We start from the raw sequence: 15,502 nt of genomic DNA on the forward strand, positions 1-15,502 counted from the left end.
AGAAGTGAGCGCTCTCGCAAAAATCGATGTATGAATACTCAAAATCTCAAATGAAAGGATTCAAGCTTGCTTGCTGGTGCAGCCACAACATCAACTCGAAATCGATGTATGATCACTCAAAATCCCAGATGTAAGGATTCAAAGGCATAGCTGGTCCATCCATGGCATCAACTCAGAACTGGAAAATGAATGTTCTGTGCAGGAGTTGGAATGTACCAAGTGCACAAGCTCATATCTATGTATGTTGCTATGGAACCAAGGTAAAATCATGAATGTGTTTGTTCAGTTGTGGTACTACCTCGATAGATGTGGCGGAACTTCCACTCGGTGCCGTACAAATCCTTGGCGACCAGCTCCTGAGACGGCCGCTGCTGGTTGTAGTCCTGCGTTCCTGGAACCAAACCAGAGAGCTTGAGCAAACAAGTTGACTGAAAGCGCAATGGCAAAAATAGCATACTTAGCCGAGTAATTCGATAGGAAGTAATTGTTCTTATCATGGGTTCTCAACTAACACTATGTTTACCAGATAAGGTATAAAAGGACATTGATAATGATTTCCCCAATGCCACCAGTCTTAATAAGTACACCTCACAAACAGGGAAATTATTGTATTGATTTTTCATCTTTCATACATACAAAAGTTATAAACAGTAAGGGTTCTAACATTGTCATCATGTAACTCAAAAATAAATTTTTCTCAGTACTGTATGTTCATTATAGCTATACCTATGCATATGAAATTGTGTGCACGTGCCACAAAAAGGCTCCTTCAGGAGTTAAGAACAACAAATTAGAAGAAATTTGCTATATATACAGGGTTAATTAAAACAATAGGTATGTTTCCTTTAAAAGAAGTATATGTTTAACAGTAGGAACAAAAACTGTTAGTTATGTACATTCATTGCAAACAAACCTATAAAGAAGAAGAGAAACCGCTACTCTGCTTCAATCATCAATCCAACATTGCAGACACACCTAGGAAGCGCTAAATTGTTAATAGGATTCTTCCTTGCACGTTTATGTTGGTTAGCTCGACTTCAGGTTACTTCCTAAGTGTGCGAGCCTGTGAAACCTCATTTCAATTCATTTCATTTTGGCTTTTAGCCCCTCCAAGTGCATTGGAATTATTTGCAGAGCGTACTAGGTTGACGACTTATATCCTGCTCATCGCAGTCCTGTCGAATTATGTTCAATACTAGCACCATTGGCAAGATCTTTTTGCTGCAGGTACAGTACTAGTCCTGAAGCTAACTATAACTGGAAAATCCCACTGAATTCGATCAATTTAGCCTTATTTTAACTAGGGTGCAAAGCATGGTGACTCTTTAGGAAATGCAAATGCTTATAATTATCCTCCAGTATGATGCGTTTTGAAGTGCCATTAGTTTCACACACATGCTTGGTCTATGGGTTCAGATTTTAAATTTAGATGCTTCACAATATATAAGCCAGCGAAAATTGATTTAATAATTGGATTACTATTGATTGCAAGAGTTCCATTATCTCTGCAGAAACCCTGTGGATCAGACCAAAGACGGTCACACACATCAATATGAGGCACCTTTCTACTTGCGATCTATTATTTCGATCCGTTGGGCGCACACGATAATAACATAATAGAAATTGAATGCATGAACTACAAAATGTAACACTGGAGAGTAATTTAGCCGATCTAGTGTTGTAATAGCAAGGGACCATGGACATTGAAAATTTTGTTCTCGATAAGTGCAGACAAACTGAAAATAACAAATACATCCGCTCTTGTATATTAGGATTTTAATTCAAAGAAATAAAGTAGCAGCCTCATAGCATTACCACATGCAATATAAAAGCAACATAGAAATATTACCTTAAATAGTCGAATATTTCTGGGCAACATCTCCACACATTCACCGAGCCGTATTTACGAAGACACTCATCATAGACGCCAAAAACCTGCAGCAATGCATGAGTTAAAAGAATAAATGACAACTATCGTAACACTACTAAGAAATATCCAACTTGAGAAAGGTCCCTCACTTGTCTGACCTTCCTGCTCATTATTTCCTCGTATTAAAATACGATCTAGGTACCTAACCCTGGAGACAATTTGATCATAACGGTTAGATTAAATGGCACATAATGTAACTTTAAGGAGAACAACTCAAAACTGATCAGGACAATCAGTCTTTCTAGTACATTGAAAACATGGCATTGACTGTGCTGGGACGCATCCCTCTATGGTTTGCAGAGGAGAAAACATTTGTAGACTTGGAAAGGCAAAGTGTTATGTAAACATCAGCAAGAGAATGGAAAAATGGCAATATTAGTCATTCATGTATGCAGATAGGTCAAGATGTGTGCAGATTTGCATATACCTTATACGGTTAGACCAGTCCATCAATGTGACAATATAGATACAGAAAACAAACCATGTGTGTTACCTATGGCTGATATTACAATCAGGATGTAACAGATACATGCAATGTGTAATATATCAGGTATTCGTCATATGGTTTCTCATAAATATCAGGAGCTCTTGGGTTTCTTTCTTTCTTGAGTCACCAAAACAGAGTATTATGAAAGATGTTTACATCAAAGGGTATAAATGAAGCAATGGGTAGACCAGTGATATTAGCTAGATGTAATTAAATGTGGTGCTTAAAAAGAAACTGAAAGCTGCGCACCGCAAAAAAGGAAAACTGAGGCCTAGAGCGAGATTTTCTTTTAGAAATATGCAAGGCTCGTCCCTATCTATCAATTGTTGTTTTCTGAATCCGCACCTATCAAATGTCTCCACTGAATAAACAAATACCACAGGGCTCTCTGAACTATATTGTATTGTGCTAATCAACCAAGCAACTGGTATTAACAATGTAATGAACTATTTTCTTTTGATAGGGTAAAGATTATCCTTAGTACTATAAAGAGAGGAGGTAGATGGATGCACCACTTCTGTGTTCCTATGAACATGGTTCTGTCATATGGATCATGAGCAAGTTCTACATTTCTTACGACATCATCAGTTCAAACACAAGAGATGTGCACATTCAACTAACAACACTTAGAGTAGTTGTGCATGTTTATGGTTGTTCAACTCTTCTGGTGATGTACTACTTCTATTTCATAAGATAAAATAAATGCAAGCATACATAGTAAATTAAATTTTTGAAATGAGTCAGCCGATCACTGATGTTAATACCAGTTGGGGGCAAAGCAGTTACCTAAACTCCCAAGATATCTGCTATTAACCAAAGCTCTGACAAAAATGTGAGGCGACAATCAACACCAAAGATAGATACCTGCAAAACAAATTAGGTGGTACACAAAAAATACTCAATCAGTGCCAGCCACAAGATACTCATCCCCTGCTCAATAAATAAATAAGGAAAACCAAAATTTACTAACATGGCAATACATTTATGTATCCAGGTAATTAAATGAGTAATAACTAGTCAAATACATGACACATACCTCTTACTAGCCTAATACTACAATATTGTTTCTGCTTGGTAGATACATATACCAATTACTATTCAGTCAAATACATGTCACAGCAATAGAAACTCTCACTTTCCACACCTGCCAACATATACTGTACCTACCAAACAGTAGTATAGTAGTGCCTCACAAATCGCCCCCTCTCACTGACACAAAAATGGCTAATATGTCAATTGATTACTCAACTACTCCCGTACAAACAACTTCCAATCTACGCACAATCACAAGCAATGGATTGCTTGCATCCCCACGCTTGAATTCTGAATCGTGGTACAGAGGACCGCCAACTGGAGAAAAATACGAGCAAGACGAGGAGGAATATTAGAAGCGCACCGTGGGGGTAGAGGCCGCCGAAGTCAATCCCGGGGGCCAGCTTGCGGATGCGGCACACCAGCTCAGTGCCGACGCCCTTGTAGGTCATGCCTTCCTCGTCAGCGGGGCCGGAGGCAGAGCAAGACACGGCGACACCGCGCATCCTGGCGGTGGACGGTAGCATGAGCGGACCAGGCTGTGCGGGCGGGGGTGGCCGCGGAGAGGAGCCGCGGGGGCGGCCGCCAACGCGTGGACGAGGTGGAAGAGGGAGTCAGCGCCCATGGGGTGGGGTGGAGGAATGGGGGGCAAAGGTTTAGGTCATCCCGGTGGCCTTGTCGAGCGGCACAACGTAGTTTGTGGTGCGCACCCCCTTCCACACGCCCCCGTCCAGCCTCGCCACCACGCGCGCGCCCCTCCCATGCCGCCGCTGGCCCGGCGCACAACGCTAGCCTACACCACCGCCCGCGCCCGCCCTCTTCGCGGCCCCAAGCTGCGCGGTGAAGGGGCGGAGCCCCGTGGCCGTCGCGGCCTCCATGGTTGGCCGGCGCCGAGGTTGACCCTGCGGAGTGCAGAGGTATAGGGCGGAGGTGGGGATCGTGAGGGGGCGGGGATGGGGAAGAGGTGGCGGCGGCGGCGAGGAGATGGGGACGAGGGAGGAAGGGTGGGACGAGGGGATCTGAGTTAGGTTTGGGCTGCGGATATGGTTATTTTTTTTAGTTTTTTTTGTAGTAGATGGATCGATGGATGTGGGATGGAGAGATGGATGGATGGATGGACGCCATGTCATCGATCCGTGGGAAGGGTTCTGATTGGTTCGGAAAATCAGTGATTTAAAATAGTTTGCAAGTACTAAAAATAGAGGAATTTTGTGAAACATCTATCAAAAATGTTTTTCAAAAGGGCGCCACACAAATTTTTACTAAAGTTAGACCATATTTTACGGATGAGGACCAACATGTATGCATTCTTGATCTTTCAGGCTATTTTTAATTATTTTCCGAGTGGCAAAATTTGGTTTTTTATGAAGGACCTGCCAAATATTTGTTGCAAAATTGAACTAGGATGAGGTGGGATAGAATAGACCCACGAGTGACACGTCAACATAGTTAAAACATGTTACGATGTTTTTATAATCGTCGTAAAAGTTCTGACGATCTCATCTTATGCGGTTACGACGTTTTTGACTCACATCGTCATAATTTATATGTAGATTTGATCCCCTCAAACGGCTTACGACAATCTCGGATGAAATCGTTATAGATTTATGATGAATTCATCAACGACATCTTAAAGAACGTCATGTGTGAGCATATTTCTTGTAGTGATGCCGAGCAGCTTTGGCTGCGAGCCGGAGGGCCCCTGGTTGCTGCGACAGCGGCCATCGCATGGATGGTGTGCGGTGTGGCCAGCGGAGTCCGCCGGGATCGCCGCCTGGCTGCTGTGTTAGGAATAAGACACGCCACCGCGGTGATCAGCGTGTGCGTGTCGGTCGAGTCCGGATGCCGTGCACGGACGAGTTGATAGCCGTGGTCAGCGTTCCGGGCCGGTGTGCATGCGTCGCATGAATCAGGTAGCAGATTAGATTAGTTCGTGTATGTACTCCCTCCGTTTCTAAATATAAATCTTTCGAAAAATTGCACGAAGGGACTACAAATAAAATAAGTCAACATATATACTTTAAAGTATGTCTATATACATATATAGTTTTCTAGTGGAATTTCTAAACAGACTTATATTTGAAAACGGAGGGAGTAGTTTACTGGAGGTGGGATGCAAATAGTTGGCCACGTCCTGGATGTGGATGTAAGCGTTGGAAGTGGATCAGGCTGGCTGTAATGGAGAGCGTCATAAGTTAGTATAGTATATGCATATGCATATGATACAGTGTATGATACTACTGTGTATTAGAAGTTAGTATCAAATACAGTGTATTAGAAGTTAGTATCATATAATGGTTCATTTATTGTCATGCATGACACATAATAACAGATCATTTAATATGATACGGTAACATAATATGATATTCAACCATCTCTTTCTTCATTTCGTTCTATGTCATCTCATTAAAATTGTCTAGTTGACATGCATGATACTACTTATGATACCACCATTATGGGCAGCCTTAGGGTGAGTGGCTTGGATGTGCGTGTATGTGCAGCTGGTATAAAAAGGCCCCTCGTGTATTGTTCGATCGTGTAGTTATGCGTCGAGCCAACAGTTTGAATTGCACAAAATAGAAGAGGTTGTGTGTGCGGTCGGGGCGCCGTTGATGCGGCATGGCGTTGTTAGTGCGGCGAGGCGTTTGTCGTCGAAAAAACCTTGTGTCTAGTGTGCTTCTTCTTTCACTTCCATCTCAGCGAACGAGAGAGAGATAAAGAGGTCCATCCGACGTTCGTGTCGCTGGAGGGATACTCGGCATTCGTCATCAATGAGTTTGTCCCAACATGTTGCACCAGTGAAAGACTCCCCCGTCGCGTTTGGCGCCGACGAAGTGGACCCCAAGCTTGGCATCGTGGCGCATGAGAGGGGGTAGTTGCTAGGGTTACAAAGATAGTTTTATCTTAACTTCTGTATTTAATTTAAAGGCGATAAAAAAGTCTATAATCAATCATTTCTTAGTCTTATCTTGAATAACTAGATATTTCTATAAACATGGTGATACATATTGCATTAAAAGATCATCTTTTATTTTCTCATAAATAAAAGAAGGCAAAAAAAATTACGAGTCCTCCCTTCTTCACCTCATATTTATCCTACGTGACACTTCTAAAATAGTATCATTATACCAACACTAGAAGAAATATGCTCATACATGACGTTCTTTAAGATGTCGTTGATGAATTCGTCATAAATATATGGCGATTTCATCCGAGATTGTCGTAAGCCGCTTGAGGGATCAAATCTACATATAAATTACGACGATGTGAGTTAAAAACGTCGTAACCGCATAAGATGAGATCGTCATAACTTTTACGACGATTATAAAAATGTCGTAACATGTCCTAACTATGTTGACATGTCACTGTGGGACCATTCTATCCCACCTCATCCTAGTTTGTGAAGCAACCTACTATTCTGTCATTTCAAAAATTCTCGAAAAAAATTCATAAATACTTTTGATCATATATTCCTCAAATATGTGAAAACCCTTCCTTCCATAGTTCAAAAATAATTCAGCAATATTCATTTTCCTATTATGTTTAGAATAGCACTTTGTGAAGGAAATGCTATTTTTATTTATTTAACACCCACCACACCATGTATTTATGATTAAATAGGTATTTATGTACCTATAAATGATTTTTGGTTAAAATAAAGAGCAAACTATATTGCAACTGCAGTTCAAATTTAACCCGCTTCGAGCTGAATCGACATAAATTTGTCTTTTTCACGAGAGGTGGATAAAAGCTTTTAACACCCAACCATTTTGTCAATTATACATTAAATATGGCATAGTATTTTATAAAAATGATTTGGTCCAATTTTGAAACAAATATATTTTAGGTCATTCAGAAAAAATAATTCATTTTAGGCACTTGAAAAATGGAAAATAATTTTCACATACAAGGAAAATGAAAACTTTATTAATCAACATTGTTTGCCATTCCAATATGCACCCTTGTGCATAATATTATATCATTTCAACAAACTATGTCATGAATGTGGCCATAAAATTGATCATTTGGCTTGAAATCACGAATCTTCACACAGGATAGCCCATTTAGAAGAACAATTTTTAAACGTAATTGTCGTATTACAAATTTATTATTTTTTCTGGTAACTTTGTCACATATAATGACACAATGCAATGGTTTTCCATTTTTTCATTTTTTTGAATTTTTCATGGCCATTTCAAAATGCGGTCAAAACAGCGGGTATGAACGTTCCTACCTAGTGGTTGAATCTTTGAAATATTTTGGTGTTTCTCTCACTAAATAGATACTTGTGTATCGAGAAATGATTTTTGGGAAAAATAAAGAGCAAACTATAATGTAGCTGCAGTTCAAATTTGACCCGCTTTTGGCTACTCGAAAAATGGAAAATGAATTTTCCATCCAAAGAAAATGAAAACTTTCTTAGGCAACATTGTTTGCCATTCCAATACGCACCCTTGTGCATAATACGAGATCATTTGGACAAACTATGCCATGAATGTGGCCATAAGATTGATCATTTGGCTTGAAAGTCATGAATCTTCACACATGATAGCTCATTTCTAAGAATACTTTTTAAAAATAATTACCATATTACAAGTTTATTATTTTACCCGGTAACTTTATCACATATAATGACACAATGAGAAGGTTTTCCAGTGTTTTGATTTTGTTTGAATTTTTCATGCCCATTTCAAAAAACGGTCAAAACGACGGGTATGGTCGTTCGTAGCTAGGGCTTGATTTTTGCAAATATTTTGGAGTATCTATGAAGAAATAGATAATTTTGTACCTAGAAATAATTTTTGAAAAAAATAAATAGCAAACTATGAGGCAGCTGCAGTTCAAATTTGACCTCCTTCCAACTGAATCGACATTTTTTTTTTCTTTTACACGAGAGATGGATAAAAGCTTTTGACACACAATCATTTGGTCAATTATATATTAAATATGTCTACTATTTTAGAAAATTGATGGAGTTCAATTTTTCAACAAATATTTGGTAGGTTTCTTCACAAAAAACTAAATTTTACCACTCGGAAAATAATTAAAAATAGCTAGAAAGATAAGAAATGCATACAAATTGGTCCTCATTCGTAAAATGTGGTCTAACTTTAGTGAAAATTTGTGTGGTGCCCTTTTGAAAAACATTTTTGATAGATGCTTCACAAAATTCCTCTATTTTTTGTACTTGCAAAACTATTTTAAATCACTGATTTTCCGACCCAATCAGAACCCTTCCCACAGATCGATGACATGGCGCCCATCCATCCATCCATTCATCTCTCCATCCCACATCCATCCATCCATCTATCTACAGAAAAAAAAACTAAAAAAAAATAACCCCACCCATAGCCCAAACCATAGCTCAGACCCCCCATCCCACCCTTGCTCCCTCGTCCCCATCTCCTCACTGCCGCCGCCACCTCCTCCCCGTCCTCGCCCCCCTCCCGATCCCCACCTCCTCCCTGTCCCCACCTCAAGAAACTCCAGGCCGACGCCCCCGACGACGCCAAGCTCCGGGACCTCGCCACGAACCTGTGGAAGGTCTACTACATCGACATGGAGTATGGCGCCCGCGCGCTCACAACCTGCCTCGAGATCACCGTCTAGAACGGCGGCCGCTTCGCCATGAACCCCTCCCTTGCCATCATGCCGGACGACTAGCTCCACGACGCGCTACTCGCGCGACGCCTCCCGGCCCGCCCCACCACCCAACCCGATCCCCTGGCCCGCGTCGAGGCCGCGTTCTTTCCCGTGAAGCTGCCCGAAGAGTACCACGTGCCGCGCTGCATCGAGCACCTCGTCGAACGTCAAGCCCAAGACCGCCGTCGACCTGGACAAGGCGCTCGACTTCCTGGACCGCGGGTGCACGGTCCTCAGCCTCGCCATGAAGCACATAGACTTCGCCTACACCTCCCAGGTCTGTCCAAAGTCCAAACCTTTCATCCATCAATCTTTCTGACTGTCCAATTCATCCACCAGTCTGTCTTATTACTGTCTAATCCATCCATTAATCTGAGTGTCCAATTCATCTTGTTGCAGGACGGGCCATACCCATCATCAGATTAGGTAGCTTGATCACTAGTACTTCACCTGATGGGTGTTCCTAATCCTATCTGATGGCATGAGCTCTCATTGTTACCTGATGATGCATTGCAGGGGCCTCCCACTGACGACCAACTGAAGCTCCCTGCCCTGGAGTAGAGTCTCTTCTTTGCTATCAGCAGCTCGTTTCCTTGATGAGAAGGTACACGTCTGGATCGCCCTCCAACAGGACGAGAAGGTAACCTAATCGCCGGCCTATTCTTTCCCCTTTCCCCCACTAAATTCGTTGGCTCGCCGCGCTAGATCTACCAGGTCTTCTCCGTACCCGATCTTCTCCGCCTTCGATTAGCTTTGTATGTGTCCCATCCGACCTGACCGGATGAACTGTAGATTCTGGGTGGTTTGTCTAGGTGCGATGCCGAGATTTGGAGCAGGGGGTTTCACAAATCGGTAGTTTTGGCATGTTACAGAGGACTTGCTCAGAGGCTGCAATTTATGCCTCGATTTTTTTAAGTAGGACATGGCGAAATGGAGCTACAAATGATCCTTACAGAGTTGTAGAACACAGAGGGAAGACCGTATAAGTGCCATCATTACAGATGTATCTGATCATATCTATCAAGAAGGCCATGTTAGCACTAGGAGAAGTATCTGATCATATCTAGCAAGAAGGCCAGGTCAGCCAATTCTAAAACAAAAATACAAGCATCTAGCCAGAGAAGAGTGCATTAGTATTCAGCAGGGCTTACACTCGCATAGCCACCCGAGTGCGTCGCCAATGGCGGCGACCTTTGCTGCGGCTCCGGCATGGATATATGTTTACTCCCGATCGACATCGCATCCCGCGTCACTTCGAGCCGCATTAAGGCGCGCCACCAACCTCGCTGCATGTTCCTTTACTGTGGACTCCACGCCTGTGTTATCAGTTATCACAGCGAACGACTGCTCCCTGGCACGCTCTCTGCCTGCATCTGTTTCAAGGAGTGGCCTCTTTGCTCTAAGGCTGTGTGTTCCATTGTTGCTGGGCTGCTGTTGCATCACGCATGCTCGCATGGTGTACTGCCAGTGTGCTGTGCAGTGCAGTTCTTGGTCGACAAGAATGAGGTTGCAAGTGAAAAAAATAAGCAAAAATGCGCATGAGCTTGGTGTGCAACGGCAACAATAATTTGCTGGGGTGGTGGGCTTGATCTCTTAACTTGACCATCACCTGAACAACGGAGCAGGAGATTATCATACTTAGTATTATCGTCAGTAGACAAACATGCCAAGCTCCAAAGGTTCAAAAAATTATGGTCCATTTTAGTATGCTTGACCAAGACGTGTTGCTAGACTGTAATACGAGGCAGGCCCATAAATTCATGATAATGTCACAACATCTATCACCTTTATAACTAGAGAGAGAGAGAAATAGAAATGCTCTACGACTACCTCTTACACATCCATTATAAGGAAACCATGGGTCACTAAATATAGTTTCTAAGCTGGCAATTGACTATCATTACTCCATTTGGCAACCGCTACTACATGCATGGTGCGTCTCTTAGAACCAATTTGTTTTGCCCCTTCTTTATTTTCTTTCTTCTACACGTGCCGTTTGAAAGAACCCCACGGGATGGATGCAGGGTTCTAGCTGGATAGGTCGTGCAAGAAATCAAATCAGACCACCTCCTTGCATGCAAAGAAAAATTTCTTGTTTGTGGAGAGGCTTTTCCATTTATGCTCCACTCAGGTGGCACCTAAGTTTAAACACTAGGAAGTGCATTCATATTCAGTAGCCAGAGAAGAGTGCATTAGTATTCAACAGTTCTTACACTCGCATAGCCAAGATGAGCTGATGGTCTGATCTCTCACATAGCCACATCTAAGTTTATACACTAGGAAGTGCCGATTCGCAGTCATAAATCGCCTTCATATTGGCAAATCTGTAATTTCCTTGCCTTTCTAGCGCCGTGTTCGAACCTTGGTCTCGCAGCCTGTCTATTGGCAAATATGTAATTTCAAGTCGTTGCAGAACCTTGGTCTCGCGTCTATTTCACAGGCTTCAAGCCGTTCACATGTACGTTTTTTCATATGCTCATGGCTGCACGTTTTTCGCCTATATGCAGCTGCGAAGGGTGCATGGTGTCCTGGACTGGGAGCGTGGGAGCATCGCTCATCACTTCTCCGCCAGTGCCTCCTCCGCCGAAATTACGTGCTCCTCTCTGTGTGCCCCTGTGGCGTCTTGATAAACTGTTGTTGAGGAAGCTGAAACTCCTTCTGTAAACCAAACCTCGCATGCTGCACAAAACCCAATGGGCGTTTCAACCGATTTATGCTTATGGTTAGTGGCAGCAACGAAGCTTGATAGGAACTGTTATTTAAAGATGAATAGTGGCAGCAACGAAGCTTGATAGAAACTGTTATTTAAAGATGAATAGTGGCAGCAAGTGTGAAGATGGTGCTAGCCTACTTGGTACATTTGTATCCCTGCTTATCTCAAGTCTGAACATTCAAATGCTATTTGGTACTAGAAGTGAAAATAGTACATATGTTTTGTTGCTTGGATGACATGTTAGTGTGTTTGTATAAACGATAGATGAGATAAAAATATGGCCATGCTCATGTTCTACCTTCATGTGCACCATTGCTAATATCCTGATGACTTGCCCTACAATTAATTTGAAACGTGGAACTATTCATCTTTACATAGTTAAATAATGTGCACCTCGTCCACTATTCATTTTTTTGTAAATTTTGTTATTTAAATACCTGAAGTGTTAGTTCACACTTTTTTTGTAAATGCTGTTATTTAAATACCTGCAGTGTTAGTTCACATCTTATTCTTATTTTTTGCACAGGTTAAGTACAAAGCCAAGTGTGAAGCTATGAAGCGTATCAACAAAGAGTAGCATATGTATTGTAATAGTAGGCAGTATTAGGTATATCTGGGTTGTAGTGTAGTGTAAAGACTGTAATAGACAAATTTAATGTTGGTTTGGACGAATTTCATTTGCTCCCTAGCCTGTTTGAAATATTGATTTTGAATGTGATTTGAATACTTATAAAATGGCAACTTGACAAGGGGACCAAGTTATGATATTTATTTGAAAAAATGTGAAATTTCTGACGTGTGGGACTAATTTTGAGATCAACATGATATGTGGGACCAGTACAAAAATAAAATAGCCAAAAAAGAAAATCAGTAGAAAGTAAAAAGGCCACAAACCAAAATTCGAAAAAATACTAAAGTGGTTGTAAATAGGGTAAGGCCCAAAAAGAAGCCAAATAGGAAAAAGCCCAAAAAATAAAGCGAGCCCATGTGATCAATTTAAATGGGTTGGGCTGATTTCAACCATGACGTTTTGATTTCGTCGTAATTTTGCCACGTAGGACTGCCACGTAGGACTGGGTTTGATTGCCAACGATGATTAAGGATCGTCGTAAAGGTTACAACAATCCAGGAATCTTCGTAAAAGTTACGACGATTTTGATCAAAACGTCACTGTTGTTCATTTGTGACGCTCCATTTTCGATGCTTGGTTTTTCCTCGTTAAATCATCGTAAATTAAAAACCATGACGATGTAGCGACGAAAAAATAGCATACTGTATTAGCATATTCCTTGTAGTATGTTTGTCTACTGATGATAATACTAAGTATGATAATCCCCTGCTCCGCTGTTCAGGTGATGGTCAAGTTAAGAGATCAAGCCCACCACTCCAGCAAATTATTGTTGCCGTTGCACACCAAGCTCATGCGCATTTTTGCTTATTTTTTTCACTTGCAACCTCATTCTTGTCGACCAAGAACTGCACTGCACAGCACAGTGGCAGTACACCATGCGAGCATGCGTGATGCAACAACAGCCCAGCAAGAATGGAACACACAACCTTAGAGCAAAGAGGCCACTCCTTGAAACAGATGCAGGCAGAGAGCGTGTGAGGGAGCAGTCGCTCGCTGTGATAACTGATAACACAGGCGTGGAGTCCACAGTAAAGGAACATGCAGCAAGGTTGGTCGTGCGCCTGAACGCGGCTCCAAGCGACGCGGGATGCAATGTCGATCGGGAGTGAACATATATCCATGCCGGAGCCGTGGCAAAGGTCGCCGCCATTGGCGACGCATTCGAGCGGCTATGCGAGTGTAAGACCTGTTGAATACTAACGCACTCTTCTCTGGCTAGATGCTCGTATTTTTGTTTCAGAATTGGCTGACCTGGCCTTCTTGCTGGATATGACCAGATACTTCTCCTAGTGCTAACATGGCTTTCTTGATAGATATGATCAGATACATCTGTAATGATGGCACTTATACGGTCTTCCCTCTGTGTTCTACAACTCTGTAAGGATCATTAGTAGCTCCATTTCGCCATGACCTACTTAAAAAAATCGAGGCATAAATTGCAGCCCCTGAGCAAGTCCTCTGTAACGTGGCAAAACTACCGATTGGTGAAACCCCCCTGCTCCAAATCTCGGCATCGCACCTAGACAAACTGCCCAGAATCTACAGTTCATCCGGTCAGGTCGTACGGGACACATACAAAGCTAATCGAAGGCGGAGAAGATCGGGTACGGAGAAGACCTGGTAGATCTAGCGCGGAGAGCCAACGGATTTGGTGGGGTAAGGGGGAAGAATAGGCCGGCGATTAGGTTACCTTCTCGTCCTGGTGGAGGGCGATCCAGACATGTACCTTCTCATCAAGGAAACGAGCTGCTGACAGCGAAGAAGAGACTCTACTCCAGGGCAGGGAGCTTCAGTTGGTCGTCGGTGGGAGGCCCCTGCAATGCATCATCAGGTAACAGTGAGGGTTCATGCCATCAGATAGGATGAGGAACACCCATCAGGTGAAGTACTAGTGATCGAGCTGCCTAATCTGATGATGGGTATGGCCCATCCTGGAACAAGATGAATTGGACACTCAGATTAATGGATGGATTAGACAGTAAGAAGACAAAGTGGTGGATGAATTGGACAATTAGATAGATTGATGGATGAAAGGTTTGGACTTTGGACAGACCTGGGAGATGTAGGCGAGGTCGATGTGCTTTAGGGCGAGGCTGAGGACCGTGCACCCGCGGTCCAGGAAGTCGAGCGTCTTGTCCAGGTCGACGGCGGTCTTGGGCTTGACGTGCGACGAGGTGCTCGATGCAGCGCGGGATGTGGTACTCTTCGGGAAGTTTCACGGCGAAGAGCGCGGCCTCGACGCAAGCCAGGGGATCGGGCTGGGTGGTGGGGCGGGCCGGGAGGCGCCGCGCGAGCAGCGCGTCGTGGAGCTAGTCGTCCGGCATGACGACAAAGGAGGAGTTCATGGCGAAGCGGCCGCCGTTCTAGATGGCGATCTCAAGGGAGGTTGTGAGCGCGCGGGCGCCATACTCCATGTCGATGTAGTAGACCTTCCAGAGGTTCGTGGCATGGTCCCGGAACTTGGCGTCGTCGGGGGCGTCGGCCTGGAGTTGCTCGAGGTGGGGACAGGGAGGAGGTGGGGATCGGGAGGGGGGCAGGGACGGGGAGGAGGTGGCGGCGGCGGTGAGGAGATGGGGACGAGGGAGCAAGGGTGGGATGGGGGATCTGAGCTAGGGTTTGGGCTATGGGTGGGGTTATTTTTTCAGTTTTTTTTCTGTAGATAGATGGATGGATGGATGTAGGATGGAGAGATGGATGGATGGATGGATGGATGGGCGCCATGTCATCGATCTGTGGGAAGGGTTCCGATTGGGTCAGAAAATCAGTGATTTAAAAAAGTTTTCCAAGTACTAAAAATAGAGGAATTTTATGAAGCATCTATCAAAAATGTTTTTCAAAAGGGCACCACACAAATTTTCACTAAATTTAGACCACATTTTACGGATGAGGACCAATTTGTATGCATTTCTTATCTTTCTAGCTATTTTTAATTATTTTCCGAGTGGTAAAATTTGGTTTTTTTAGAAGAACCTACCAAATATTTGTTGCAAAATTGAACTCCATCAATTTTCTAAAATAGTAGTACATATTTAATATATAATTGACCAAATGATCGTGTGTCAAAAG

At 43.0% G+C, this 15,502-nt stretch overlaps 1 pseudogene; it reads right to left on the reverse strand.

Moving 5' to 3' along the window:
- Nucleotides 1–14,205: 14,205 nt before the first annotated feature.
- The window catches only part of LOC123408490, a 49,890-nt pseudogene continuing 48,593 nt past the window's right edge, over nt 14,206–15,502 (reverse strand).

Source organism: Hordeum vulgare, chromosome 7H, assembly GCF_904849725.1.
Source record: "Hordeum vulgare subsp. vulgare chromosome 7H, MorexV3_pseudomolecules_assembly, whole genome shotgun sequence".
NCBI classification, from domain to species: Eukaryota; Viridiplantae; Streptophyta; class Magnoliopsida; order Poales; family Poaceae; genus Hordeum; species Hordeum vulgare.